Source organism: Ailuropoda melanoleuca, chromosome 15, assembly GCF_002007445.2.
Source record: "Ailuropoda melanoleuca isolate Jingjing chromosome 15, ASM200744v2, whole genome shotgun sequence".
Taxonomy (NCBI): Eukaryota; Metazoa; Chordata; class Mammalia; order Carnivora; family Ursidae; genus Ailuropoda; species Ailuropoda melanoleuca.
In genome coordinates, this window is record NC_048232.1 from 6,186,907 (window position 1) to 6,212,671 (window position 25,765).

Sequence of the window (25,765 nt, forward strand, 5' to 3'; positions counted from 1 at the left end):
AACTAAAGAATGAAAGAGAAAAGTATCAGGAAGGAGAACTAGATTGTGTTTCATAATTAAGTAAATGAAAATAGTAAGTCAGTTGGTGGACCCAAGGTCAAAACTAGGAGGTTGAGATACTCTCTGAAGAATTACTAATAGAGAGTGTGTGATCACAGTAGCTGCTCCATAATTCTGTTTGGGAGATGAAGTGAGAGATTGTGTGTGAAGCTCTTCGTGCAGGACACAGGAAGACCTCAGCAAATGCCAGCGTTTATTAATACTGCCAAGATCCCAGGAAAAGTGCTGACTCTTACTTTTCTTTTACCCATGAAACCTCACAGGTGTGCGATATAGGAGAAGTGAGGCAGGACGGGCAGGTCATATTGGAAAAATTAACCATATACATCCATACATCCGTAGACATATATATGCCCATACACATACACACTTGTGTCTGAGAGCGTGTCTGTTCAAAATGAAAATAAATGGGTCACAAGATGCATATGAAACCTAATTTAGCCACTTGTTTGCAAAAATATTGCATGACTGATGTCAGACCTCTTCCAGTCCAGGCCAATGACAGGTTGCAAAATTGCGATTCAATCACCCTCTACGTGAATTCCCTTTGGATTTCCAACTACTTAAAATGATGTTTCATTCCCAACCCCCAAACTACATGTTGATGCCACCCAGCTGTTTACTTGTATACCACGTCTGCTCACATGTCGTGGTACACAGTGTCATCGGTCCCAGTGACCATGAGCATGGAGGCTAGTCCATAAATGGGTCTTCTGTAGGGATCCCAGTCGAGGACAGGGGGGTGTTGCAGAGGTTTCCGCAGGCTCTAAATAGAGGGACAGAGGAGGGGAAAGTGCAGTCATCTGCCTATTGATTTGTCATAGATAAAGCCTTCTGTAGTTATAATAAGACAGTAAATGTAGATTCTTAATGGAATCCCCAGAATAGATTATTATGTGCATTTCCTGGAAGCTACACAGCTAAGAGCCCATATGGCTTCTACTCGGAAGACCAGGGGTCCTTTCTGTTTCCGTCTGCGTTAGAAAGGGTAGCTTGGGATTTTCCAAACCCAGTACGCCAGCTCACATTCCCAGCAACTTAAACACTGCCTCTAAGGAGGGAAATGAATGGTTCAGCCTCGGCCTCTTTCACTTCACCAAGATCTTCTTACCAACGACATTTCCCAGTTGTCACGGGCAGCCCCGTGTTCCAGGAAATCTCCATGCAGCCAAATACTGAGGTACTTATTCACCCCCTGCCCCCCATGGAAGATCAGAAATAATGTGAATTTTAGAAAGAAACAGACTGACCAAAGTAAAAAAACCAAGTGAACAAAAACATCCTTCCAACATTCCACATACCTGGGATGGTGAATTTTAAGTCAGCTTGGCGGGGCCACAATGCTGAGATATTTGGCAAAACATTATCTTATACATCTCTGTGAGTGTGTTTTTGGAAAAGATTTACGTTAAAATTGGTGGACTCTGAGTAAAGCAGATGGCCTGCCCTGAGGTGGGTGGGCCTCATCTAATCTGTTGAAGGCCCAACTAGAACAGAGACAGACCTCCCCTGAGCAAAAAGGAATTCTCCAGCTCAAGGCCTTTGGGCTTCATCTATAGCAATGGCTCTTCCCGGTTCCCCAGCAGAGGGCCTTGGGGCTCAGACTACAACTCCTTCCTGGCTCTCCAGTCTGCCAGCCTCCCATCAGATTTCAGAGTTGCCAAGTCTCCACAGCGCAGGAGCCAGTTTCTTAAACTAAAAAAAGCTATAAGACTCTTTATATATATATTACATATATATATACATGCACACACACGCGCATATATATATGTGTATATATATATATATATATTCTAGGTTCTATTAGTTCTATTTCTCTAGAAAACAAGGTCTAATGCACAATATTTATTTGTTTATAACAAACATAAACAAATATAATTTGTTATATTTTCAATTTAATTAGGATTCACTTTTTTTTCCCTAATGGTGCTTACATAAGGTTCAAAGTCTACTCTGTTGCCCTCAGTGGTATTGCAGAACACCAGTATAAAGTAGTTGGAAGTCTGTCTTTTTGGGGGGGGGTGGCCTTTGGCTCTTTTACCAGCTTTTTTGAGGTATAACTGACAAAAGAAATTGTAAGATATTTAAAGTGTCCAACACGACAATCTGTTACGTATACACATGGCAAAAAAACGTCCCTGTCGGGTTAATTAACACACCCATCACCTCACATTTCCTCCCCCCCTTTCATTTTTGGTGAGAACGTTTAAGGTCTACTCTCTGAGCAAAGTTTAATTAGACAACATTGTGTTATCAACCATGGAAGACTGTGTTTTAAATGTTAGGGGATTGAAGTATTAATGTAATTGTTTTCAATGAGACTTGAAAATTTAAAAAAAAACTTGTTTGTGATTCTATTTGAGGGAGTTTAAATACAAGGAAACCATTACGTGTAATATGAAGTGAGGGTCTGAACTCAGACACAGGAGCTGACGTTTAATAGTAAGGATTACTCGAGGCCCGGATGACAAAAGTTAGCCTCCAACTGGGCCTCAGGTGAGCGGAGACGCATGGGCTTTGTGGCCCCGTGGACTGAGGCTGGCGTCAGTACCCAGCAGGAACGTACACATTCTTTCCTTCCCTTACCTACGGTGATTTATCAACCTCCGAGTGGATGTTCTCAGTGTTTGGTGTGCCGGCACATTACCCAGGGAACCTTCCAAGCACAGATGCTCAGTCCCTTCCAGTCCTGCCAGACCAGATCCCCTGACCGGGGGTTGCCCAAGCCATGCCTTTGCTGGGAGGTGGGGCTGGCAGAGCTGGGCATCTGGGCTCCTTCCCCCGCCCCTGTGACTTCCCCTCCGTCTTTTTCCTCCTGCACGCATTCCCTCTTCAGTCTCAGGGTTTCTCCTGCCCACATCTCTCTGATGGTTAATTTTATGTGTCACCTTGACAGGGCCACGGGATGCCCATGGAGCTGGGAAAACATTATTTCTGGGTGGCCTGGGAGGACGTTTCCAGAAGACATTATCACTGGAATCTGTAGGCTGAGTAAAGATCACCCTCCCCAGTGTGGGCGAGCCCCATCCAATCCTCTGAGAGCCTGAATAGAACAAAAAGTGGAGGAAGGGTGAATTTGTTCTCTCTGCTTGAGCTGGGACATCACCTCCTGCCCCGGACATCTTCGCTCCTGGTTCTCGAGCCTTCAGATTTGGACGGGTCCTCACACCATGGGCTCCCCTGGCTCTCTGGCCTTCAGACTTGGACGGAATGACACCACCAGCTTTCCCAGGGCTCCAACTTGCAGATGGCACAGACTGCCTTCCCTGCGGCTGCTCGGAAGATTCCAAAGCATCAAGAGACGAGACAGGTTGTGCCTATAGGCCAACTCCTGCCCTTCGCATCTCTCTATGGTGTCTTACCTTTGCATGAGGGGAGCATGTGGGACGTAAGCCCACCTCAGAGAGAAAATACAAAATAAGCAAATACTCACTCAAACCCCCTTTCTGGCTTTCTCCCCTCAGGGCAGCTTCTCCCAGGCCAGTGGGCTTTTTTCCTACCTTCCAGCAGCAAAACTTGTGCTCAGGAAAAAAACAGAACTCAGTAATTTATGTGGCTTGATGGGAATTAACTCAAAGTGTTGTCTGTATAGTAACAAGAGATGTCTGTCTTCAGAGGACCTTCTTTCATGCCCTTTTAGAAGGTTGGAAATGATATCTTGCTCTCTCCCATCTTCGGACAGGGATCCCAGTTTGTATTCAAAAGGTTAAATAAATGGGGGGGCGCCTGGGTGGCACAGCGGTTAAGCGTCTGCCTTCGGCTCAGGGTGTGATCCCAGTGTTATGGGATCGAGCCCATCAGGCTCCTCCGCTGGGAGCCTGCTTCTTCCTCTCCCACTCCCCCTGCTTGTGTTCCCTCTCGCTGGCTGTCTCTATCTCTGTCGAATAAATAAATAAAATCGTTAAAAAAAAAAAAACGTCAAATAAATGGAAGAGAGAAAGTACAGGCTTCCATACGAACATTGTGACTAATGGTTTTTGTAACCACAGTTTCCCTGAGATTAGTCTCTGTGTCTGAATCATATTTCTGCAGGAATCTAAGTCAGCGGACTCCTGTAGGCTCTGTTTTTATTTTGTAGCCAGCTGTCATAATAAAATTGCATAAGTACAAAGGGCCAAATAAGGCAAGGTTCCAGAGAAGTTAGATAATGAACGCCAGGCAATATCCCATTTCACGTGATGTGATGAGCACTGGGTGTTATACACAATGAATAAATCACTGAACACTGCATCTGAAACTAATGATTGGTACTATAAGTGGGCTAATTGATTTTAAATAAAAAAACAAAAAAAAAATAAAATTGCTATATTAATGGGCAAAAAAAAAAAAAAAAGGAAATATCCCATTTCAAGCTTGAAAACATCAGTTAGAGCTTCTGATTCCCCTAGAATTTCCCATCAAAAAGTAGACAGCGTTTTTAATGTAAAGACTGATGCCCAGATGAAGGCTATACTGATAAGGGAATAATACTGTTCAAGAGTCATTCCCTCATATCCGCGGCGCTAGGACACTCAAGTGTGCGGGCACATTGCTCGTCCATGCTCCTTCCTTTTCATCGCAAGGTCGTATCACCAGGCAGGGTGGGGGAGATGCTGCACCAGAGGTCTGCCCATCTCCACATGGGAAGCTGAGAACAGGCTTGTCATAGCTCATCAAGGTTCTGAGGAGTGTCCACGAGAAATTTTAATTGACACTCGCTACCCAAAAAACTGAGTTGCTTTGGAAAAGGAGATCCCTCTTTTTTGACTCAGCATGTTGTTGACCTTCATTCTGTGGGTTTTAAAATTAAATTTAAGCATGAGAGACTATGGACTCTGAAAAACAAACTGAGGGCTTCGGAAGGGAGGGGGGTGGGGGAATGGGATAGGCTGGTGATGGGTAGTGAAGGNGGGTAGTGAGGGGGGCACGTATTCCATGGTGCACTGGGTGTTATACGCAACTAATGAATCATCGAACTTTACATCAGAAACCAGGGGTGTACTGTAGGGTGAATATAATAAAAATATTATTATGAAAAAAATAAAAGATAAATAAATAAATTAAATTAAATTTAAGTAAATGGACCATTTCTGAGCATTTTCTGGCCTGACTTCATCACCCGCTTCTCAAAAGGTCATAGAAACTGAACCGGTTCTTGGATAATTTTTTCAGGGCACACGAAAATTCCATTTAAAGGAGGTTCATCTGTATGCACCCTGAAATAAAGGACAAATACATAGAAGAATCTTGTGTCATTTCAAATGTCTCTTCTTCTTCTTGTTTCTTCCTGCTCTCTGATTTTTTGACCAGCTGACTTGTGTTTCATAGGGTTTACCCTATGCCAGCCTTCCTGGGATTGTTGGGAACTAGCCATCCAGTGGGCAGGCCACTTACGGGCTGTCCTGACTTTGAACTTGAAGAATGAGTTTTGGGGAGTCTCTCCAATGGTGCTGCCTTCCACAGAGGCATTCTGAGGACTCTTGGGGTTGGGAGGATACTGGGCAGGTAAAGAAGGTCCACCCACCTTCTCTTCCCCCAAGGCCACACTGAGCTTCATGCAGAAGCATGACATGGTTATACACACTGGGGGTTTGGATACCTTTCCCTTTAAGTCTTCCATTTAAAACTGCCAAAAGAAAAGCTTGAAAGCCACTAGACTCTACTATCCCTAATCACTGTTCCTCAACTTCCAGCTTGTTCTGATGTCATTGTATGGGGTGAAATTGGGAAAGGCTCAAAGGCAGAATCAGACGATACTGGGGTTGAATTTTATCCCTGATAAAAGATATTTTGAAGTCCAAACCCCCTTGGAATGAAAACTTATTTGGAAACAGAGTCTTTACAGAGGTAAAATGAGTCATCTGGTGGGCCCTCATCCAATGACAGAAAGGGGAAATTTGGACAAAGCCAGGAACACAGGGAGAAAGGCCATGTTAATGTGAAGGCACAGCTGATGCATCTAGGAGCCCGCGAACATCAAAGATGGCCAGCAAAGCAGCCGAAGCAGGAGACAGGTATGGGGTAGATTCTCTCCAACAGCCTCGGGAGGGACCAGCCCTGTGCACACCTCTCTGACTTCCAGCCTCTACAACTGGGAGGCAGTAAGTTTCTGTCGGTTAAGACACCCACTGTGTGGGACTTTGTAACATGGTGAGTTAAGAAGCTAGATCGGTAGGAGAAGAAAGGGATAAAGAAAGTGGGGGTAATCAGAAGGGGGAATAAAGCATGAGAGACTATGGACTCTGAAAAACAAACTGAGGGCTTCAGAGGGGAGGGTGGTGGGGGAATGGGATAGGCTGGTGATGGGTAGTAAGGAGGGCATGTATTGCATGGTGCACTGGGTGTTATACACAACTAATCAATCATCGAACTTTACATTAAAAACCAGGGATGTACTGTATGGTGACTAATATAATATAATAAAAAAATATGATTATAATNGTAGTAAGGAGGGCACGTATTGCATGGTGCACTGGGTGTTATACACAACTAATCAATCATCGAACTTTACATTAAAAACCGGGGATGTACTGTATGGTGACTAATATAATATAATAAAAAATATGATTATAATAANTGGTGACTAATATAATATAATAAAAAAATATGATTATAATAAAAAAAAGAAGCTCTTTGGAACCAAGCACAGGGTGGAGATCTGAGGCAGATCCGAGTCTTGGGTGGTCACAGAGGGCTGCCTGGAGAAGAGGGTTTCCGTTTAGGAGGAAGATAGCAGCCCTAGCAAACAGGGCCAATGGTCTGGAATATAACAGCAGCTAAGTATTACAGTAGCATCTCCTGAGCTGGTCTATGAAGAAAGTAATGCTAACCAAAATGTTGAGTTTGAGTGTTTCTAGAACAAGTATTCAAGTGTGCTTGGTCGTATGTCTTTATCAGGATCAGACAGCAGAACGCACCCCTGAACAGTGGGGTCAGGTTCCCAAGAGGCAGAACCATCATGGTCCACTTCCGTGCACGTATCGGGAAACCACTGGGTGGTGATAGCATGTGACCTCAGTGGCCCCCGGCTCCCACTTTCCCCAACAGATGCTCCTAGGGCCCTGATTTAGACACCAGCTTCTTCTGTCTTAAAAAGACAAGTCAAGTCTTGCCCACTAAGGAACTTGGACAGATCCCCTTCTTAGCACATGGGCTTAAGGAACCTTGAGGTGGTGACTATTATCTCCTCCTGCTCTTCCTCACCTCTTTCTGTCTGCACCCTGCCCTTCCCCTGACAGTCCTATGTACCATTTTCTCTCCGACTCCCTCGCCTTTGCACAGGATGTTTCTCTCTCTCTTCTGGAGCACCCTTCCCACCCTCCCTGTCCCCATCTTGCTAAGGACTGCTTGTCATTCTCATTTTTTCTCCAGGGCGCCCTCTGTGACCACCCAAGACTCAGATCTCCCTCAGATCTCCACCCCATACTCCGTTCCAAAGAGCTTCTCAACTCACTGTATTGAAGGCATCTTTCCACACCACCGGCTCGTCAGCATCTTGGACATGAATGTCCCACATCGTCGGACATGAAAGTCGCTCACCATGGGTCCTCAGGGCATGACACTTGCCTAGCTCAGAGAAGCCTCCCCATGCGTTTTGCTGCATAAATAAAGAAATGTCATCTTTAGAGTACGTTATTGCTAGTCTGGTTAGAAGGTAATTAGGGTCTGAAATAAGATAATGGCAGAGATGGTAGCCAGGGATCGATCTGAGAAATGTTTAGGCTATAGAATTGTCAATATTTAGTGACAGGATATATGGAGTAATGGAGAACAGAGTCTTTCTAAGCTTTCTGACTTGGGTTAACCCGTGGATAATATGATGGATGGATGGATGGATGGATGGAAGGAAGGAGGAAAGGGAGGAAGGAAGGGAGGGAGGAATCCTCCTAGTAAGGCTCACTCCTGTGGTGGGTTGGAGATGGTAGGGGTGGTTAAGTGTTGTTATTGGCCTAGGAGTTCCAAGATCTACATTCCAGAACTCTCTCTGACACACAGAAAATACTTTGTAGCCACGGGCAAGTCATTTATGATATCTGAGCCCAGTTTCTTTTTTTGGAAAATATAGGGCTTGGTGGGATTGATGATATGCCTTTGAGCTTTGGCGTCCCATCTCTCCTGTCCTTGCAGAATGATGTTGGTCCTCAGTTACCTTCAGTACAATAGAAAGAGCTCCTCTCTCGAGTACCTGGGAGTCTCTCAGGATACTGGCATTCTCCAATCTAGTTTGGGTGTCCCATACATGCATACGATGACCTCCGCTCTCACAAGATACTTTCAGAAGTCTGTAGGCAAAGCTGTATAAAGACCCCTTCCCCGGACAATGCAAATCTCAACCTCAGGCTCACAAAGGAAAAGAGTCCGCCGCCACCGTGGATGGTAACACTGCAAATACTGCGTATTGATTTGTCTTTGCACCTGCTCTTCCTGAAGGGACCTGAGGTGTGTGCTCAGGGGATGACGTGGCACCTCGCCAGTATGACTCTTTCTTAGGAACTGCACAGAGGTAGCATGCTGGGGGAGAAAATTCTGCACAGGGTTTGCAGTGAGGGTCTTTTCCAGAGCATGCTGCTACAGGAACCTCTCCTCCTAATGGGCAAAGCATGGAGATGCAGGCAACAGGCAGGAGGCTCTAGTGGGCACTGGAGGGAGGTTGCAAGTTAAGGCTATTGCCCTATTAGCAAGACGGTAGTTTCTAGAAGGAAAAAGATCTGATTCATAAGGGAGGAGAAAAGAGTCTCTTTAATTCAGGAATTGAAAACCAAAAAAGAGATGTCAAACCATTCAAGTTCTTGTAGAAATGCAGTTTGGTGAAATGGTTAAGATCGAGGGCTCTGATATTCATATCCAGGTTCAAACACCATTTAGCTGTGTGACCTTGGACGAGGGACTGAACATCTCCTAACTGCACTTTCTCATTGTAAAGCAGGGGAAATAGCAGTGCCAGTCTCATGGGGATGTTATAGGATCAAAGGAGATAAAGATGGTCAAAATGCTTAGCACAATTATCGACACCCATAAATCCTCAATCAATGTAAGGGATTATACTTTATATAATCAATCAAGGTGTAGAGGCAAGTACAGAACCATCCATATTCTGAATCCCTTTTCAAATGAAAAACTGTATATACTTTTCTTGGCTTTTGGCTCTAGCTTCCAGAACCCAATATCAGGAAAAGTGGTTTCTGAAGTTCAAAGCATTTTGGGGACAATAGAACAGAATTTTCTTAAAATTCGGAACACATGGTGCCATGTTTATTCTTGTTGAACTGTCCCTGTAAAGAACATGGAGCACTGAGGATTTAACAGTAAATGAATTATTCACAGTGACATGAAAATCTAATAGACTGAGAAACTGTTTTACGTTGAATGCCATGAATGCCTTAAATTTAACCAGCGGGGTCAACCTCTTCCGAACAGACAGATTTGCATGTTATTTGTGTTACCTGTTCAAAACAGGGCAAAGATCCCAGGGATGTAACTTGAGCCCTGCCACAGAAGAGGCAGACCCTTGCTGCACCCTAGAGGGTAAGAAGTACCCACGACCTCTGAAGACAGCAGCCTCTGATTCTCATTCACCAGTTGCTTAAGAGTAAAAAAAAATCCATGCCGCACAAGTTTACAGACAAAGTTTCCTCTGCGGTTCAATATTATTCTAAAAATATTTTGTTTCTCTTTTAAATGTATGTTTGGGCAAGTTTCCTATCATTGATGCGTGAGGAGGCTTTGCCCCATGCCCGCATCCAGGGGAAAAAAGGGGAAAAGTACACTTTGTAGATTTCTGAACACAATAATACAGTGTCAAGTTCTAAATAAATATCAAAACTAATTTCCACACAGGGAAATCCACTTGCAATAAGTAACCGGGTTGGGGAAGGAAATGAAAGAGCCCCATTTCTCAACTTGAGCACGACGCATACAAATCCTCGGGCTTGCCAGATGGATCTCTGGGTGACTGTGTTGCTTGCTTGTTAGCACGGAGATGATAGACGAGCTATTTCCAAAGAATATGTACAGCCCCTGTAGCCTAAATCAAGTGGAATAAAATCGGAATAAAAAGCATACTTAGTAAATAATAACAAGACTAGCCATTGAAGGCTTCTTGGAGGACAGCCAGGTGGTGGATAGGAAATAGAGAACATTTTTTATCATGCTTTATCCTATAGATATGGAGTTTCGGTCACTGGCTGTGCAATTCTATTCAAAACTCACGTAGGTCATAGAGTTGTTTCTAGAGCGCAGAACCTCGGGGTTCTAGAACTCTGTGGCTCAGTTTCTTCCTTTGGAAAATGAGAATGCTTCTCAGCACCCACCTCAGAGGATTTTTGTTGGGACTCCATGAGCGGGCATATGGGAGGCACTCAGAACAGTGCCGGACAGGCAGCTAGCTCTCTCTGCCGTGCGGGCTGTGGTTGGGTGACCGTGGCCTGGCCACCACCCTCGTGGTTGTTGGCGACCCCTCCAGGCCTTGTGTCCGCAGAGAGCTCGCCAGAGCCACAGCCGTGGGTCCCCAGACTTTAGAATGTCGTTGAAAAGTAGAAGTTCACATCTGCAGTACCGTCCTGGGATTGACTGCTTTCTGTCTTGGTCAAGGGAAGCCATTAAAAACAAAACCCCATCCTCTACCACGACAGAAGAACTTCGTCAGGGAGTAAAGAGCAAGTGCTCAAATGGAATGAAAAACCTTCATGAAAAACTCCTATTTCCCTACCTCGCTTTGCTGCGGACAGTGGAAAGCTCTGGTGAGCTCCAAGAGCCCCACTGCCCCACACTTGGGAACTACCGTCCCATGGGACAGAAGCCCACACGGACAGGCTCGGAGAAGACCGAGGTATGCGGGTTCTCCAACAGGCACGGACTAAGCCTCCTTTGGCCAATTTGTACTTCTTCCTGAAAAATGTTTCCTATCACACAGGAATGTTATATTCCAGGTTACCAAAGGGTCACTCACCTCCGAATGGGATACAATTGAGAAAGGAGGCCCAAGGCAATTCAGAAAGATAAGATACAAGGAACAGAAATTAACCAGCAGCCAGTCATCTCAACACGCTCCAACTTGCATTCTTCTCTGAACTGCCTATTCGGACTGTTTTGTTATTCTTGTCCTTAAGTGAGTCGAGTTTTATTGGGCTTTAGGGGAGCATTCTGGGGTTACATCATCAATGCAGCGGCCAGACCCTCTGCCCTGTTCCAGGTGTGTGAAGCCTGTGAGGCGCCCAAAGCAAAACCATCAGAACATAGACCGAAGGAAATAGGCATGGGGCAAAAAACCCCAGAAAGAATGGGAGGAAATAGACCAAAACGTCGCTGATACAAATTAGGATGAAAAGCGATTTTTCCNGGGGCAAAAAACCCCAGAAAGAATGGGAGGAAATAGACCAAAACGTCGCTGATACAAATTAGGATGAAAAGCAATTTTTCTTCTTTTCTTTCTTTTTTCCTTTCTTTCTCTCTTTCTTTCTTTCTTTCTTTCTTTCTTTCTTTCTTTCTTTCTTTCTTTCTTTCCTTTCTTTCTTTTTCTTTCTTTTCTTTCTTTCTTTCTCTCTCTCTCTCTTTCTTTCCTTTTTTTTCTTCCAAAATTGTTTCAAAGCCCATGGCAGTCAGTACACAGAAGGAAGCATGTGGGTTTTGCAGTAAGACCGACTGTGTTTGNTTTCTTTCTTTCTTTCTTTTTCTTTTTCTTTCTTTCTTTCTTTCTTTCTTTCTTTCTTTCTTTCTTTCTTTCCTTTCTTTCTTTTTCTTTCTTTTCTTTCTTTCTTTCTCTCTCTCTCTCTTTCTTTCCTTTTTTTTCTTCCAAAATTGTTTCAAAGCCCATGGCAGTCAGTACACAGAAGGAAGCATGTGGGTTTTGCAGTAAGACCGACTGTGTTTGTCGCTTCTAGCTCTCCAACCTTGAAGAGATAATTTAGCCTTTTTGAGTCTCAGTGTCCTTACATAGAACACAGAGAATACTAATAATACCTAGGCCGGCAGGTGTATAGTGTTTAGACCAGCGTTTAGTACCTGGCGGCTGTGGAACAAATTATACCTCTCCTAGAAAACACAATTTCATTTTGTGAAATAGCTAGAGCTCTCTTCTTTCTTCGAGGCCAACTTGATGCCGACTCTACTAGCATATTTGAGTAAATTAAAAAACGCACTGGAAAATTAGGGGTAGACTTGGTCATAAATTACAAGGTGGCATTGGACGAGCCTGGTCCACAGGAGGCGTCCACCACACACGAGTTGATGAGGAAACCAAGCAAATACCAGGGAGGTCGGGGGGTTTAGTTAGGAAGCCACATTCACGTAGAGGGACACTGACCATGAAGCCTTCCCAAAGTGGCCGTGAAATGCTCCTTGTTCTAGCCCTCTGATCTCTGCTGTGAAAATCACTGCTTCCCACCGTTATTTGTAACACCCGGATTGCCAGATACTATGATTTCTGAAAGAGGGCCTACATTTATCTCAGTTGACTTTAAAAATGTCTTGGTTAGAACCTTATCAGAGGTGTCACCAGTCTCCCTGATTGCCGTGGAGCAAATCGTGAGGTTGAAGGCTCAGGTGGGGTAGCTTCCCAGGAGCCTGAGAGTGGAGTGCTGGGGGTGGGGGGCGGCCAACGGGACTGGCCAAGCTCTCACCACACCCTTTGTGGCAGGTGCCAGCCATGGTGAGATGCTCTGAAGACTCGCGGCTGACCTCGATGGCCTCCATCCACACCGAGAGAAGCACTCCCACAGAGTGCGGTCGTGGATTCTGAATTCTGCTCGGGCTACACCTACTTTCCATTTACATATGCCACAACTCCTTCCCCCCTGCATATGCGCATTTGTAACTGAGCAAGAAGGACGCCTGTGCAAGTTCCCACGTGCAAATAGGGCCAATACAGCCTTGCCACGGACACGTGGAGAAGACACGGCAACAGCGGTACCACTGGAAATGACTTCTGGAACCACTGGACCCAACTGTTCAGCTGCCTATCCTGAGAACACCACTAAGACCATTGAGAAAAACCAAACAAGAAGAATTCCTTTTTTCTGGGTCATGGCCACTGCGGAGGTGGAAGAACCTGACACGTGTACACGCAGCGGAAAATACTTCATAATTTGTACAATTACAGGTTCTTCTTCCTAAGTTGTTAGGGTGCCCCCAGCTCAGCCATTTCCTCTGACAATATTTTTATGGTTTCACAGGACTTTCCCCTGTCACCAAACCATTGCTGGAAATTCAGGACAGAAAACACTGAAGAAGAAGGACCAGTCTCCCTTTCGACTCAAGGCATCCATTGGCACCTTGAGCAAAGAGCTCATTAGCAAGAAGAGAGGAAAATCCGGTTTCCAACTTCCGGTCTTTGAGCTGCAAATGTTGATAGCAATTTCAGCCACGAGCTTCTTTCATAAATGCTGATATCATCACAGCACCAGAATGGCCAAGGGATGCCCTGATGCCATGCTCCTTTTGAGTTCCCGAAGCTGCTAAGTTAAGTATGACTATTTGCCTTCCAGAATAATCACCGGAGCAGCCACGTTGGCTGTGAAGGAAGATGATGTCTAATAAACATGGTCTTTAACCTGTGCTGGGGAAGAGTCTGGTTTTATTGTTANCGAAGCTGCTAAGTTAAGTATGACTATTTGCCTTCCAGAATAATCACCGGAGCAGCCACGTTGGCTGTGAAGGAAGATGATGTCTAATAAACATGGTCTTTAACCTGTGCTGGGGAAGAGTCTGGTTTTATTGTTATTTTTTTTCTACTAGGATGAAAGAATATAGTTTTTCATTGTTTCTGTAACATAAATTCCCTATTGGCTTTTAGGAGAATTATTTGCTCACAAAGAGAGAGAACAGGGTTGGAGCAAACAACGTTTTGTTTTTCACTTTTGGTGGGCAGTGTCTTTCCAGCCGATTTTGCAAGCACCGGGGTATGCCTGTGAGAGCTGATACATGTAGTGATTAAGACAGGAGTTTCACAGAGTCAGTGAGCCCCAGGTGTAAGTGAAGGCTCTGCCTCATACAGCTGCATCTCCCTGACAAGGGCTTTAACTCCTCTCTGCCTGCCTTTTCTGGACTGTGAAATTAGTATGCGGGAGAACCCGATCACAGCACACTGCTGTAAGAGCACGGAGTTATGCAGAGCACCTGATACATGACAAGCACTCAATAAATAGCAGCTTTTACTACCTTTATATTTATAATAGTTTCCCTTTTTCACGGTGCAGCAGCTACTTCTGAAAGAAATCCATTGCTTCCCTGAATTCTATGGTGGATCTTCTCGCCCATCACCTCTAGAGGGCAGTGGCGTGCAGTGCCCTGTGCTGATCTCTAATGCGATCTGACTTCCAGAACGCTCTTCAGGAAGCACTTTCCTGGGAACTTTTCTGGGAGTTTTGATTTGTTCTGTCTGAGACATCTAGAGGAACCAATATTTGTGACACAATTAGTATCAAATCCTTGGGGAACTAGGTGGTATTTCAACAAAAAGTGTTAATATTAACAATAATAAGAATGAGAACTACCATCATTGAAGGCGTTCTCTGTGACGGTTTTCCCTACAATAGAAATCATACCTCTGCTACCACTAATCCCCACAGCAATCTTGCAAAAGCAACATGCCCATCCTCACTTTACAAATGTGCAAACAGATTTATAGAGGTTAAGGAATTTTCTTTTGTAAGGATGTTGTGGATGCACACGAGATTTGAATGCACATCTGTCTCCTTTTAAAGCCATGTTCCCTCTGTTCAAAGACATTGGTAGAGGGTTTACCAGTTGTCTCTTGTAAATTACTCTGCAGCAACAAACAACCCCCAGAGTTCAGTGACTTGTAATCACCAAGGCTTATTTCTCACTCCTGTTATGTGCCAGCAGTGGGTTGGCTCTGGCTTTGCTCTGTCTTCTTTATTCCAGGACCCAGTTGGAAGCGTAGCAACTGAGATATGCTACTCTCATGGCAGAGAGGAAATACCAATGCTCCATGATGGCTCTTGAACCTTCTCCTCTACCATGTTTCCATTTCATCAGCCGAAACAAGTCCTGTGGCCAACCCTGATATCAATGGAGGGGAGAAATATCAAGGAAGGCCTTGCAGGGATGGATCTGGTAGAGAGAGTAGTATTGTTTTAAAAGAGATTTTATTTATTTATTTGAGAGAGAGCACAGCAGGGGGGAGGGGCAGAGGGAGAGGGAGAAGCTCAGCAGGGAGTCCGACGTGGGGCTCGATCCCAGAGCCCTGGGATCATGACCCAAGCCGAAGGCAGATGCTTAACGGACTGAGCTACCCAGGTGCCCCTAGAGTAATAAGTATTTTAAACAAACGATATACAGTTGATCCTTGAACAATGCAGGGGTTAGGGGTTCCAACCAGTATGCAGTGGAAAACCCACATATAACTTTTGACTCCCCCAAACTTAATTACTAATAGCCTAAGGTTGACCAGAAGCCTTACCAAGAACATAAGCAATTGATTAACACATATTTTGCATGTTACATGCATTTATACTATATTCTTACAATAGAGAAAAGAAAATGTTATTAGGAAAACCATAAGAAAAATACATCTACACTACTGCACTGTACGTATAAATATATACAGAGAGAGACCTGCGCAGCTCAAACCTGTGCTGCTCAAGGGTCAACTTTAATCTACCACAACGTGTCTTCACCTCAGGATGGTGCAGTGGGTCGGAACAATGAGTTCATCCAATCTGTCAGGTTTAGAAGGTACATACTGGACTCGGAAAAAGTTCGAAAAGCTCTGGTAAACTTGTAAAGAACTCCAAACACTTAGTCAAGGCACTCAACAGGCAGTGAGGAATAGCTGAGCAGGGGTTCAAAACAAAGGGCGCCTTCGGGTGACAAAGGTACAGCAAGGCCCCACTATGACACACTGCCGTGCCTCCATACACAGCGCTGACAGGTAACACAGAAACACTGCAAACTTAAAAAGGCATAAATAGGCTTAGAAAAACCTGAACTTGTCTGTGACTAAGAAAAGAATGGAAGGACTGAGCAGTGAGGGTTCTTATGGCCCAAGACCCAAGCGAGGACCTCTGCTGCACTGGAGTCAAGGGTACCAAACAACACCCTATTTGAGTTGGAGGGAGACCCGGAGCCCAAGGAACTACCTGCCGCTCAAGGCTTAGGTGCAACTGTCCTCGTCTTATGAAAGGAGGAAACTCCACCCCTCAGGAGCCGATGAGCCAATGGCTGTCCTGCTAGCTAGAGCAATGGCTTGACCAGACACTGGGAACGTAGGGAGCAAAAAGATAAAGACACCTTCTCAGGCAAGAAGCTGCTACTTTGCTCCCCTCCATGCCTGGACCTGAGATATCTCTAATATCAACGTCCTTAAACAGCATCACAAAATACAGTGTCTAACTGAGCCAATGGCAGACATACGGAGGAAGCCACAAATCTGAAGACCTCTGTAATTGCCAGGGNGACCAGACACTGGGAACGTAGGGAGCAAAAAGATAAAGACACCTTCTCAGGCAAGAAGCTGCTACTTTGCTCGCCTCCATGCCTGGACCTGAGATAGCTCTAATATCAACGTCCTTACAGCATCACAAAATACAGTGTCTAACTGAGACAATGGCAGACATACGGAGGAAGCCACAAATCTGAAAACCTCTGTAATTGCCAGTNCAACGTCCTTACAGCATCACAAAATACAGTGTCTAACTGAGACAATGGCAGACATACGGAGGAAGCCACAAATCTGAAAACCTCTGTAATTGCCAGTCAGAATCTGAAACAAATGGAAACACAGATCAAAACAAAGCAAAAACAGCCTCTTACAATGAGCATGCAAACCCAAATTCTGTAATAAAGGAAGAAATCCCACACTAAAGAATGACATCCAACAAAAATTGACAATCACAGCCTGAATTTTCTTCAAATGGATTTAATTCCGTGGAATTGTAAAGTAAGCATGCCTGGGAGGAAATACTATCCTCTAAATACAGCAAAAATAACAAAACAAAAACAGGCAGAAGTGAAATATAATTAAGAAACCATGGAAAAAAGTAAAGTAGAAANGGAGGAAATACTATCCTCTAAATACAGCAAAAATAACAAAACAAAAACAGGCAGAAGTGAAATATAATTAAGTAACCATGGAAAAAAGTAAAGTAGAAATTCTGTAAATAAAATATGCAACCGATTGTTTATAAAAGAAATGTATGAGATAAATTCTAGCACGGATACAAAGAGAAAATTATAACTTGGGAGCTAATAACTAAAGAAATCATTCGAAACAATACAAAACTTTGGAAAATTCAGTTAAAAAATGAGGAAGATCAATTGACAGGTGTCAACATATATTAAACAGGTGTTCCAGGAGAACAGAATGGAACAGAAGAAATGCTTAAAGAGGTAATTACTGCCCCTTTCCCAGAATGGAAGTAAGACAAGAGCACAAAAGTAAATAATATATTCTAACTACAAAGAACACAATGTAGCAAAAAAGCAGATCAATGATGAAAAGAGCATCTTAGGGGCGCCTGGGTGGCTCAGTTGTTAAGCGTCTGCCTTCGGCTCAGGACGTGATCCTGGCGTTCTGGGATCGAGCCCCACATCAGGCTCCTNTTCTTCCTCTCCCACTTCCCCTGCTTGTGTTCCCTCTCTCTCTGGCTGTCTCTCTCTCTCTCTGTCAAATAAATAAATAAAATCTTTTAAAAATAAAAAGAAAAGAACATCTTAAAATCTACTAAGAAAAAAGTGCAGTTACTAACAAAGGCATTAAAATTAGAGTGCATAGCCCAGATGACTAGCTCTCCACNGAAAAGAACATCTTAAAATCTACTAAGAAAAAAGTGCAGTTACTAACAAAAGCATTAAAATTAGAGTGCATCGCCCAGATGACTAGCTCTCCACGAAAACTCATGCACAAAATTTTGTACTAGAGTTGCTGGTGAAGATGATGTGTATGTGTCCATCTGATTGTTTCTCACTGATAGAATAAAAATAGGATCATTGCAGAGCCATTAAATACTAAAGAATTTTAAGGAGTAGCTGCGGGTTTTCTAAACACTCTTTCACCTCTGTGACATGGATGCAGATTTTGACTCTTAGTTGGAACCAAAAGGTAGAAAAAACCAAGGTCCCTAAGTTACTGTATGGAACAAAAAACCTACCAAATAGCTAGGAATCTATGTTGGACTAAGACCAAGAATTAAACTTCTATTGTATTCAATCAGTGAAACATTAGGTTTTATTTCTTACACCACTATCCTGATTCATATTTCTCACGTGCATAAATAGAAGCCAGAAGCCTTTCCAAGACCTGAGAGAAAATAATTTCAACTTAGAAATTTTGCTCAACTATTATTCAAAAATGAGGGAAAAGATCCACTTTTAATGATGTACACCCATGAAACCAACACCATCAAGGCCATAGACACATCTCTCACGAAGTTTCCTCCTGCCCCCTTTGAAATACTTTTTAAAGTAACTTGTGACTCCATTTTCAGCAAAGATGGAGTAATTGGAATTTTCTTTCCACCCCCACCCCTGAAACCATTTTTAAAGGTCAAAATATATGAAACAAGAGTCTCAACCCACTGTCCTTCAGGCAGTGAAGGAGAGTAATTCCTCAAATACAGGAAACAAAGTGAGCCTCATGATTGCTCCAGCTTTGGACCATGACACAGCCTCCAACCCATGGTCAGCAGACTCTCTGAGTTGAAGAGATAGAGCTGAGAATCCAGGGAGACCAATGCAGCTAGAGCTCAAAATTTGATGAAAGTATATGCCCACAAATCTGAGAAGCTCAAGGAATCATAAGCCAAAAAGAGAAGGTACTGGAGAAGAGAGAGATATACACTGAGAATTTTGGAGATCTACAGATGGGTGCCTTGAATATTCAGCAGGTCCCAATCAGCACACATATGGCTGGCAAAATTCTAAAGATGTCCCGTGCAAGATTCCCATCTCCTGGATATTCAATCAAACATTAATTAAGGTACTGCTATGGAGGGGTTCTGCAGATGAATTAAAGTTCCAAATCAGCCAACTCTTAGATATGAAGAATATCTTGTAGGTGGGCCTGATCTACTCACATGAGCCTGTTAAAAGCAGAGAAGCATCTCCAGCTGTTAGAAGAGGGAGACAAAGAAATGTGCTCCTTCTGGCCTCAAAGAAGAAAGTAAATAGCTGTACTGTAAACCGACAGGAGAGAAAGGTGGCCCAGAGAACTTCCAAGTGACCCTAATGGACAGCCAGCAAGAAATCAGGGACCTTGGCCCTACGGCCACAAAGAAATGAATTTTACCAACAACCAGTGTGCTTGAAAGAGAGCCCAATCCTCAGATGAGGATTACAGATTCAGTTGACACATTGGTTTATATCTGGACTCCTGACCTACAGAACCTGTGAGATAATAAATGTGTGCTGTTTTAAGCTTCTACGTTTATGGTAATTTCTTGCGCCAAACTAGAAAAGTAATAGAATATGCATGTGAGGAAATTTCTAGAGAAAGAACCATGTAGGAAAGAATACTATCTGGTGCTCAGAGCTAAGAACAACGCCTGTGCCTGCTGGCCAGACTGGAAAAATTCATAATTGGGAACAGCACTTACAAGAGTCATATCTCAATAGTGGAGAATAGTGGAGAATAATTAGCCACAGATTAAACACTGCTCTCTGATCCTAGTTGATAAATCTTAAAAGTAAATGAATCTTAAAAAACAAGATGATTAAACCGTTTCCTAGTAGCTTCATTGTATCCCAGAACAAAGTTCAAATATATATATATATATATATATATATATATATATATATACACATATAGTGTGTGTATATACACATATACACACACTATTTATTTACTTATTTATTTATTTATATAAAAATATCCAACATCCAACACAGTAAAACCCACAATGACTGGCATCTAAACAAAGATTGCCGGGCATGTAAGAAAGGAGGAAAATACAACCCATATGAAGTGGGAATAAATAAGTGAAAACCTCCAGAACTGACAGAAAATTTAGAATCAGAAGACAAGGATATCAAAATAATTATATAATTGCATCCCATTTGTTCAAAAATGTACTGGAGACATGCTAGATAGAAAAAAAAAGACTCAAATGAAACCACAGGAGATTAAAATTGTAATATCTGAAATGAAAACTAATCTAAGTGGGAATTAATATCAGACTAGAAATTCCAAAAGAAAAAATTAATGAACTTGAAGACATAGTAATAGAAATTACCCAAAGTGAAACACAGAAAGAAATAAGAAAAAAATAAAATAAAAAGAGCTTCAGTGAGTTGTGAGACAACTTCAAGTAGATACTATCCATGTAATTGGAATTCCCAAAGGGGATGAGAGAAAGAGGGAATAGGAAAAACATATTTGAAGAAATGGTTAATTTTTCCCCAAATCTGATGAAAATTATGAATACACAAATCCAAGAAGCTCAAGGAATCCTAAGCAAAAAGAAAAAAAATGATGAAAAGTGGATTAAGGTACATCATAACCAATTTAATCAAAGCCAGTGGCAAAAAGGAAAATCTTAAAGTACAGGAGAGCAAAGATATAACACATTCGAAGGGAAAACGAGAGATAAGATACCACAAACAAAGTTAAAAAGACAAACTACATACTACGAGAAAATACTTGTAAAATAAATAACTGGTAAGGATTAGCATCAAGAATATATAATGAATTACACAGATCAATAAATAAAGGGATTAAACAGTATTTCAGTGCTTCATTACAGGAAATATAAATGTAAGCATTATTCCCAGTAGCAATAAAACATATTTTATTAACCCATTCACAGGCTTTCTATTTGATCCTCTACATTTGTGCAGAGTTCTGTGGTAGATTAGATTGCTTTCTATGGCTCACTCGCTCCCTGTTATAAAATTATACGCACACACACACACACACACACACACACACACACACACATATATGGCCTCTTCCATGTGACTGTAACAGCTTCTAGTCTGGGAGGTGTGAATTTCCCTCCTTTTTGGGGTTCGCCTTGGCTCCGAGACTGGCTTTGACTGAGGCAATGTGGGCATAATTGACTGTGTGCCATTCCATAAACAGCGTTTATTGTTAATTATCAGGCAAAATGGGCTCAAAATTAACTTACCGCATTCCGAATTACTTTCTTTCATGAGCTAAGATTTCAGTTGACCAAACATAACTGTCAAGTCACCAGTGACCTCCATGTTGCTGAATCCATTGGTCCATCGTCTTATGTGGCTTGTCAGGAGCATGCGACGCAGCTGTCACTCACTCCCACTTCCAGGACATGCTTTCTTCACTTAGTTTCCGTACACCATACTGCCTGGGTTTTCCTCCTACCTCACCAGCTGTTCCTTCTGAGTCCTTTGCTGGTTCCTTCTTTCTTCCTTAACTCTCCGGGCTCAGTCCTTCCAGACCTCTCCATTGTAACAGGAGGGACTGCACAGGCTATAAGCCCCACTGCTAGACATTCCTGTCTCAACTTGGCCGCTGCTTCCTTTAGATGACCTTGGATTTCCCCCTATGTTGTATCGGCCGTTCCTTCTTGAGGCTTTGCTGATCCCTATACATGCTCCCCATTTAGCACTCGTCGTGACTTTGTGCCATTTCCAAGCTGAGGCCATAAGGAGCTGTGTGTACTTCCTCCACTCTCCCACAGTTCTGTTGTCCATCAAGAGGAAACGGTGCCGGATATCTCCTGCCCCTCAACCGAGGTGCCAACATGAGGCACGTGCAAAGGTCTGGGCCCAACATACAGCCCTGGGCCAAGCCCAGCACAGAGTCCCCTGACCCTAGCCAACCCACAGACCCAAAAGGAAGAAAAGTATTTGCTTGGGGGTTGTTATATGGCATCACTGCATTTAATAAATAGCTATTTATTAAAGCTCTGTTTTATAGACGGAGAAAGCAAATACAGAGGAGAGAACTGTGAGCCCAAGTAACAAAGCTCAGCATCCAAACCTAGGTCTTCTTGCCTCAAGACTATGCTCTTCTCACTCGACCACTGTAGTCTCGGTGAGGTGGGCGGGAGGAGATCTGAAGACACGAGGAGCCTTCTTCATGAAGAATGAGGGGCCCAAAGACTTCAGTGACTCCCAAAAAGGACAAATGACATTGGCCTTGGAAGAAGTGGGGCTGATTTGGATGAGGAGGAACAAAAGCCCCAAACATAATGACGGAGGAGGTGTGCGCCTAAACCACGATTATGAATAATAAATAGGCATTTGAGGGTCAGGAGCTCAGTGGTTTCTGATAAGGGAAGTTGTTTCCAATATCTGTATGCTCTAAATTATATGTTCATGGGATCACTGACATCACATCTTCTCTTTAATACGTGTTACTCAGCTTCCTTAGGAAAATGTGTGCTTGGTCAAGTCACTCATTCACTGATTCATTCATTCATTTATTCTTTCAACAAATATTTATGTATTTATTTATTTTTAAAGATTTTATTTATTTATTTATTTGACAGAGAGAGAGACAGCCAGCGAGAGAGGGAACACAAGCAGGGGGAGTGGGGAGAGGAAGAAGCGGGCTTCCCGCTGAGCAGGGAACCCCGATGCAGGGCTCGATCCCAGGACTCTGGGATCAGGCCCTGAGCCAAAGGCAGATGCTTAACGACTGAGCCACCCAGGCACCCTTCAACAAATATCTATTAAGCAAATATAGGTACTAGTCATAAGCCCTCCTCCTATATAACTTAGCCTGGTGCAAATAACCAAATCGCTAAGCCAATCGAGTTGCTAAACCAATCTGGAAAAGTGCCCTGTGAACTAAAATCTGAAGGAAGCATAGAGACAAAGTACGTAAAGAAAGCTGAGGGTAAATTTTCCAGACAGAATAGTATGTGCAAAGTCCCTGTGGCAGGAATGTGGTACCTTCAGGGAAGTGACAATAAAGCCAGTAGAGCCAAAGAAAAAGAAACACAGCAGGGAATGGAGCTGAGGCTCTTCATCTCTTCCTACATATATAGGAAGCTATTGAAAGATTTTAAGCAGGGCAGGAAGTCATTTACCAATATTTAATTTCCTAGATGGAGAAAAGTATCACCTTCTAGGTCAGCCAACTTTGTAAGAAGTAAGAAGTTTATTATTAAAAGTGGGCTGTTACAATGATGTGTGACGGAGACGTTTGATTGAGTAGCACTGATGCGTTCTCAACACAGGCATCATGAGGTAATAAATTGTTGAGGTAAGCCTCTAGTCCTCACATAGCTTTATAAACAAGCGAGGATTTAAGAGATCTTTTTCAATGAGGTGGCGACTTCGATGGAACTCCAATCCTTTCATTTCACAGTGGGATCACACTGTATAAAACAGTGCCCCTGTGAGGAGGTAATTTTTGTAACTGAATCACACACCTGCTCTTCTTTCTAGATCTGCATTTGGCTCCATGAAAACAGATACCAAAAAAAAAAAAAAAAAGATATCTGCTACCAGTTTCATATCAGAAATTCTGGGAAGTGTAAATTTAAATTTAGGCTTCAAATTGTGCCTCCCTCCAAATACACCCCCACTATGATCCATGATTCGATCTGACAAAGACTGGAAAGTGATACAGGAAGATAATTTCATTCTTCTAAATATCAACAGTGGGACCCTTTCACGGGTATATCAGGTGGTAGGTCAGGTAATCACTTTCCTTAATCTTTCAGAACAGCTATTCCAGGACATTAATTGTTCTGTCACTTTTTTAAAGATTTATTTATGTACTTGAGTGAGAGAGAGAGAGAGAGCGCACAGCAGGAGGGGCAGAGTGAAAGGGAGAGAGAATCTCAAGCAGACTCTGCTGAGTGTGGAGTCCAACCCGGGGCTTGATCTCATGACCCATGAGATCACGACCTCAGCTGAAACCAAGTCAGATGCTTAACCGACTGAGCCTCCCAGGCGCCCCTGTTCTGTCATTTATAGGTCTCAAAATGGTACCACTTGACATTGACACACACTTGTATTTATTCACTGGGTCAGATTTTTTTCCGCTCGATCCCACCTCACAGCAGGCTCCTCTTCCATCACGTGTTTGTAAACACACAAGCACTATCCTTTCAGAGTCTCTGCTCCAAGCTCCAGTCTCTCCATGAGTAGAGAAACAAATGCACATACACACATAATATCTTTAAAATTAATAAAGTTTGCAATCAAGACCTGTTGCCTGCTCAAAGCATCACGTCTTCACCCAGCTTCACTGGCTGATGACAGGGCAATTTGGGGGGTTTTATGCTGTTCGCTGACAGTACCCCAGACAGACTACAGCCATCTAAAGTTTCCAAATAAACTGGCAGACCTTTCTCTAAATGGATTTTTCATGTTTATTTCTTTCTTCGGATTTGGAACTAGAATGACTTTTCCATGACTTGCTTTAAGAGCTGGTTCAAATTAGACTTCCTCAGGGCTATGGACATTCACTCCTATCAAGTGCATCCCACCTGAAACTTCAGTCAGAGGGTGAGGAACTGGAAAACAAATTTTGCTGACTAATAAGTAAAATGAGATCTGTGTCAGGTAACAGATAGGATCACCATGTCAGAACCTCCACTCTCAGATCACTCATCTGGTCAACATACAAGAGTCACAAAGTCGGTGGCAGGCAGCTACATCCAAGTCACCGATGGAAAAGCTCACGAAGGAGGCTTTGTGAGATTTCAAGGAGGAAGCATTCTTACATCATCGAGAGATCCTTTAAAACATGTTTAAACATTGCAGAAAGGAGAAATAAAGCAGTGACAATGTTTATGGGAGCACCATATACTTTCAGGAACTCTTGGCCAGGTGTGGGTGGGATTTGCTGGTCCAAGTTAGGAAACAAGGACATATTTCCAACACATTTGATTTCATCACCAATGCCACCGAACCAAATTAAAAGGAGAACAGGTATAAATGGGCAATGCTGGGATGAAGGTGTGAATAGTGAAACCTTATGAAAGGAATTTCCTGCTCTGGGTATTTATAAATGTACAGAGTATTACAGCTAGAACTTCAAGAATCAGTGGGCAGACTGCAGAGACTGCATGATTTCCTGGAATCCTATGTAAACACATGTGCACATTCATATATTTTCTAGCATTTTCTAGACACATGATCCATATATTTTATCAGATTCTCAGAAGGACTAAAGACCCCCCCAAAAGTTCAGAATCACTGATTTAGACCAATCTTAACCTTTAACCTCACCTCTTCCCAATCACTAACACACCTATCCCTCTTATCCCAGCTTCTGATAGGCTCTAAAGCCTGGCAGAACTTTTGGGGTCCCACTCTTTGTCCTTCTGGTCCTTCTGGAATGTTCCTGACATGGATAGTAAGTTTGTATACAGATTTCGTAGCCCTCCTCTGTGATACACTCAGTGACCCTTGGAGGGAATGTTGTTATAAGAAATTAATCATCAGAAGTTATCGTGAAAACTAATACAAGATCCCCAAGGAGCTCCCAGGTGGGGATCAGCAGGGGGTTCCCCATCACTCATCTCCCTATTCCCCCCATGCCCTCACCCAGATAATTAAACAATGGGCCAGGCAGAGTCTAGTTGCCCACTAATGGCCACCCTGGGTTACTATGGGTCTTTTCTGCCATATGCCAGGCAATGGACATACAGATCCACGTTTCCCCAATCTCTCCCTTCCTGCAGCTCTGACCTGAACAAGGAACATGTCTCAACACAGAACCTCGACTAGGTCCCGGGGCTCCTGACTCTGGCATCAATATTATTTTCTCTGTATCCACAGTCTCTAAACTTAGGGAAAAAAATGGTTTTGAGCAAGTGCTCTCTAAGTA